Source organism: Gossypium raimondii, chromosome 3 (assembly GCF_025698545.1).
Source record: "Gossypium raimondii isolate GPD5lz chromosome 3, ASM2569854v1, whole genome shotgun sequence".
Classification (NCBI taxonomy): domain Eukaryota; kingdom Viridiplantae; phylum Streptophyta; class Magnoliopsida; order Malvales; family Malvaceae; genus Gossypium; species Gossypium raimondii.
Window position 1 is genome coordinate 33,937,981 of NC_068567.1, and position 6,294 is coordinate 33,944,274.

Genomic DNA, 6,294 nt, shown 5'->3' on the forward strand with positions numbered 1-6,294 from the left:
GACCCGACTAACATTCCTGTGGTACATGGATTTTATGCTTTATTAAAAGAAATGGAAGCCAAACAACCATTAGGCGAGCCATGGTTGCACGTCACTGTTCGGGGAATAGAAATATCGATATCACCTTAAAATAATTGTAGATATTATGATGTTCCATTCTACATGTATGATTTTTTTGCAAAAATTGGATCTAAATTTTCCAAACATAGACATGGACATCATAATAGGCTATTTAATTGAAGGGAGAGGTAAATGGACATGTCAGTTCGATACCGATTTTTCAATATCATTTCCACATGCTAGACTAACCCCTATGGCCAAAATATGGTTCCAATTTATTTGCACTCATATACATCTTGAGGTAAATGTCTCTAAAATCAATACTTTTGTGCCACTATGCTTGATCCGTTGCATTAGAACCTCGATATATAGAAGAATGATTCGTTGCGTTCGTGAGAAGAAAATAAGGCCAATTTTTCCACAGCTTGTGACAACCCTATGTAAACAAGCGAAAGTTCCTATGGGTAAGTTAGAGCTATTTCTGCAGCCATTAAATAATCCGATATGAGAATTCGACGCAATGTAGTTTGTCGATTTTTAGAAATGAAAAAGGGATTTGGATGCCCAACAAATTTCAGATGAAAGTAATCTTCTTGACTCAGAGTGGATAATTTGATGGATATAAGAGGTAGGGTCGATTTATTAGGATTATGCATGGAGACATGGCCTGTGGATGCCACAGTTCCCATATTTCAAATGCAGATCACGACCAAACAAAACAAAATTTATTGAGGAGGACCCAAAAGAGGAAGAAGATCCCGAGGAATAAGAGGGCGAGGTGTACAAATAGGACTCCTATTGAATTTTAACTTTTTTTTTTATTTTTTGGATTTGTTAAAATTTTAAACTTGGATGATTTTTATTAGTTATATTTTATTTTTAACAGTTTTTTTTAAAAAAAAACATGCATCTTTTTTTGTGTAGGAACTCCATGTTTTTTACGGAACGACATATTAGAGCCAAACAAGCAGGAGGAAACAACCTGAAAATTCTCAAGGCACTTTCACGCCAAACTGGGTAATCTCATTCAATAATTATTTTTGGATGCACATTAGGGACAATGTGCCAAATAAAGTGTGGGGGTGACATAAAATTTTTAATTTCTGTTTAGTTTTATTAGTTTTTATTAGTTAAAATTTTTTTTCTAGTGTTCTTTGTTTCTGCTCGAGCTTGTAGAAATACAAGCGATTTGTTAGGAGCATGTAGATAGGTTATTTGTTTAAACTGTAAATTTAGCTTGAGAATAAATGATTTTAGGTTGTTTGCATTTAGAATAGTTAGTTCAATTTGTTAAACTGTGAAGAGGAAAAATGAGTTAAACGTACCAAATGAGAAAGGTAGGCACGAGTAGGCATATACATTTGTTTGAATTATAAGTTTTTTAAATTCAAATACTCAATGATTAAATCCATGGTTATTGAAACGATATAGTATAAGAAGTATAAAATCTTTGCAAGTATGTGCTTAAAATTAAAATTAACGGAGAGACCAAAAGCATTATGAGGGTTAAAAGCAAAGCGAGTGGCATAAAAGAATAAAACGGTTAAAAGCCAAGAGAGTGAAGAGTGATCATATTGAAATAAATCAAAATATGAGAAATTTAGAAAATATCACTCATATTGACACAAATACTCTTGAATTGCTTCTATTTGTAAATACTGTATTAGAGTTCAAAGCATGGATAAAAGAAACTAAGCATGTAGAATTCAGATTACTTGTAGTCTCCAACCATAAATTCTATACTTGTGTGTACATTTTGATGGAGTCACATGTTTAACTTTCTTTGACTTGTTTAACTTGTAACATAGGGAACTAGCATGTTTGAACGTGGAAATTATAAGTCATTTAGACATCTAGCTAAAATTACTTGTTTAACAAATCTTCCTATTATCAGCGCTCTGATCCAATCTCATGTACAAAGCATGATCTAGTACTTTTGTTCTATTTTTCTTTTCATTTCGTTATCTTTTCATTTTCTGTTTGCTTGAGGATAAACAACGACTTAAGTGTGGGGGTCTTTGACCTACCATAAATTCTAGTGGCAGTTTAGGTACTTTTCGACTATTAACGAGCTTGTTTTTAAGTCATTTTGTGTTTAATTATTGTATTTTTGGTTTTTATAGCTGAGATTCATTTTATTGCAAAATAAGCATTTTTACTCTCAATTTTGAGTTAGTTGACCATTTCGGCCAATATGGGCCCTAAGATAGTTTTAACGATGTAATTGAGTTTGTAGGACCACTATTTTTAGGCCCAAAAGCTTCAGGAATGACAACCGAATCGAAACACAACAAGACGAGCTCCAGATTTCACATTCAAAGTTGTGTGTCACGACACAGGTCTGATGGAGGACAAAAATTAAATAAGGGTGTTTTCGTCTGCACAATACATATTTAACCTAACTAAGTCCTTGTAATTGACCTAAGTGGGCAACTAACTCTGCCTATAAATAGTTAAGTTGATGTTAAGTTACGTTAAGGAAGAGGCTATTAGGTTAGAATTTAGGTTTTAGTTTTAGACTTATTTTTAATTAGAAATTTAATTAGATTTTAGTTTTCTAAATAATTTATTTTCGTGTTCTTCAACTTGGATTCGATTTGAGTCCAAGACTTCATTTTTAAGTATTTTTATGTTTTTCTTTTACTTCTTACTTGTCGACATCGATTCTCCATAGTTGTTAAAAGATTTTGCGGATCCGAGCACATCTAGCTTACCAAAAGGATCGATTTCTATTTCCCTATTGTTTTTAATTTAATTTGTGTTCTTGCATGATTGAATTAATTCTTAGGAAAGTTGCATCTAGATCCATGAGTGGCTCCTTGAGGAAGATGAATGAGCAGATGTGGGAGTGATTAATGGAAGAATGAGGGTTTCCCATAAGAATTAGTTGGTATAAAATATGTGTGCTTAAACCCTAGGATTTATAACCCTAGGAAGTGTTTTAGGTAAAACGAGGTCGAGAGATAAGTTTGTTGAGTAAATCGTAATTTATCCCAGTTTAGAAAGTGAAGGCGAGAGATAAGTGAGTATTTATCTATTAATTAATCAGTTAGAGGCCGAGAGGTAATACTTGGTTAGTTATTAGCCAATTCAATAAAACCTGATTTCTAAAGTTAATTACAACCATTGAAGCGAGTTAATCTTCTGCCTGTTAGTCGAGATTTCCTTATTGATTAAGTTTGTTCTAATAATTTTATTTTATTTCATAATAATAATTCCACTTATTATTTATCATAATATGATTTTTGGTGAATATGTGTAGACCTATTTTTTAGAAAATAATTTTAAACTTAATCAATCCTCCATTGGATACGATCCTCGGAGTATTCTGGTATACCGTTGAACAAAACTATATTACAATTTAACCTATATATTTACGGACATCGTCGTTTTAATTCCATATATTTTTTGTAGTAATTTCAATCCAAATGTTCACATGTTTGATGACGGTCAAAATTCGAACATCAAAGAAATAAACGACTAAAGGTAAGCAATTCCTAGGGTACAGAAAGTATTTTAAGGTAAGTTTACATAACAACAAATATTCCCCAATGGTTATTTCACTAAATTTGGTTTATAATTTGTTCATATCGATTGCATTGCAAATGACAAATAGGACGGAGATTATGGGTTCTTTAGATGGATTGATTATGTCAACGATAAAAATATCCCATTGGAGGCATCTTCAAAGATATGATGCAAAATCTGCTAACTGAGAACACAAAATTGTTGAGGGAAAACAACGAACTTTTAATCGAACAATGTAGATTGGAGGCCACATTTGGAAGGAAATGTCTACAATATTTCCATCATTTTTTGCATTTCTTTTTGTTTGTATTTCTTTTTATGTAATATGTAAATTATTGCTTTGTTTCGATCTAATTGCAGGTATTTATCGCATGGTTTATGGTTAGTTCAAATTTAACCAACACCGTCCGCTATTTCAAATTTCGAAGTTCACACTTTTTGGAGCCAATTCAAAATTTTTTCCTAGGAACCGTATTTTTTTTATTTTTTTACTCTTCTCAAGTAAACTATAAACTGCTAAAACATTTTCATATAGGATCATGCAGCAAAGCATAAGCTTTGTGAATTCGTATTAAAATGGTAAGTTACAATCATATTTTGCCTACAATATTGTTTTAGTTCATGATATCTTAGTAGATTAAGATGTTTTAAGAGATGTTAACTTCATTGACATGGAAACTTAGGAGTGAGCAAAACTCAATTCGACTCGAAAAAATCGAAAAAATTTCGAATTTCGAATTAAACGAATCAAGTTTTTCGAAGCAACTCAATTTTTTTTCAACTTTCGAGTTCGAATCGAGTTAAATTTTTGAATTCGAATAACTCGAATAATTCGAATAAACCAAATATCAAATTATAATATTTTACATTTTTACCCCAAACCCCAAACCCCAAACCTTTTTATTTTCTCCCAAAAGTTTTACTCCATCCCACTTTCCTCCCAAAACTTATACTCCTCTCCCATCCCACCCTCATCTACCCCAAACCCATTTCCCCTAAATTTTTAAAAAAATATTTTCCCTGTAAAATTTTACTCTCCCATTTACTTTCCCCCAAAATTTTACTTTCCCAAAACTTTTTATTTTCCCCCTAAACTTTTTGTAATACCCCGAAAATTACTATAGTAAGAAAGTAAGATAATATTCCTGATATAGTAAAATAAGGAAATAAAGTTATAAAAAGGGCAATTTTGAGTTATGTCAACATTAAGAAGTAAATTATGACATATTAATTCAAGAAATGATTAAATCGCAAAAGTGAGAAAAATTTTGTTGCCCAAGGGTAAATACTAAAAATTTGAGGGGTTAAAGTGCAAATAAGAAAAAGTTGAAGGACCAATAGTGAAAATATTTTAAGGTTGGAATAATCTAGAAACTAAGGAAAATGGATGAATTAGGACCAAATTGAATAGGTGAAGAATTATGAGGGACTAAATCGTAATTTTACCAAATTAAGTAATGACTCAAGGATGGAATTTGAAAAGATCATAAAGGGAAAAATGGTCATTTAGAAGAGAGAGAAATCTAGAAGATAATGATGATATTGGAGATATTTTAGATTAATTAAATAAATAAATATCAGTTTATTAATATTTTAATTTGATTTTTTAAATGATATTTTATTATTTTATTATTTAGTATATATAAGTGGAAAGAAAGATGAAAAGGAACCAACTCACCATCTTTTCCATGCAATTCATGTTAGAAGAGAATAGAAGAAAGAAAGTTTTGCTTTCTTTACAATTTGGTCCTTCCACCAAAAAAATTCACCATTTTCACTTAGAAATCAAAAGAATTTTCATAGCCATCAAGAGAGAAAGATAACAAGGAGACTATGGGGAGCTAGAATATCAAGTTGGATTCAAGAAATTGAAGTTGGAGGAGAGAGAAAATCAAGTTAAAGGTTGAAATCAATAGGACAAGGTAAGAACATTGAGATTTCAATATATTTTTAAGTTTGATATTATTGAAATAGCATGGAAAAGATGTTATAGTAGAGTTTTCTTATATAAATTCTTATGTTCTTGATATATTAGTGAAGAGAAATAAGTGAAAGTGATGGGAAATATTATAGAGAAAGGGAATAAGGAAGTTATAAACTTAGTAATTAACATTTTGCACTAAAACAATTTTGGACAGCAGCAGTAGGTTAAATTTGAAAAATCACCATAAATTGTGGAAATGAAATTATAGGATGAAAAAAATATGGAATTAAATCTTACTTAGTCTAGTTTCTCATAGAAGAAACGGTGTAAGTAATGAAATTGTAAATCATGAGATATAATAGATTTTGTGAGACAAGGTTAGAATGATTTTGGGTTCCCCTGTTCTGACTTTGGAAAATCATAAAAAAATTTTACAAAAATACTTATGGGTTATAATTTATATTTTTAAAATCATTAAAGAGTCTATTTTCAATAGAAACAAACAGGGATATCATCCGAATTTTGTACAAGGAGATAATTAAGTTTTAGTGAAGAAGGGTCGGAACTGTCAGACAGCAGAATAGAGGTAACCTTAAAGAATAAAATGTACTTATTGGCTAAACGAAAAATTCTGAAAATTTTATGGTAATAATATATGTGAGTCTATTTTCAGGGAAAATTAATAGATCCTAATTTGGAGTTCTGTAGCTCAAGATAAAAATAATTTAGTGGCTATGACTTAAATGGACAGTTTTGAATAAATTTACAAGTAAATAGTAAAA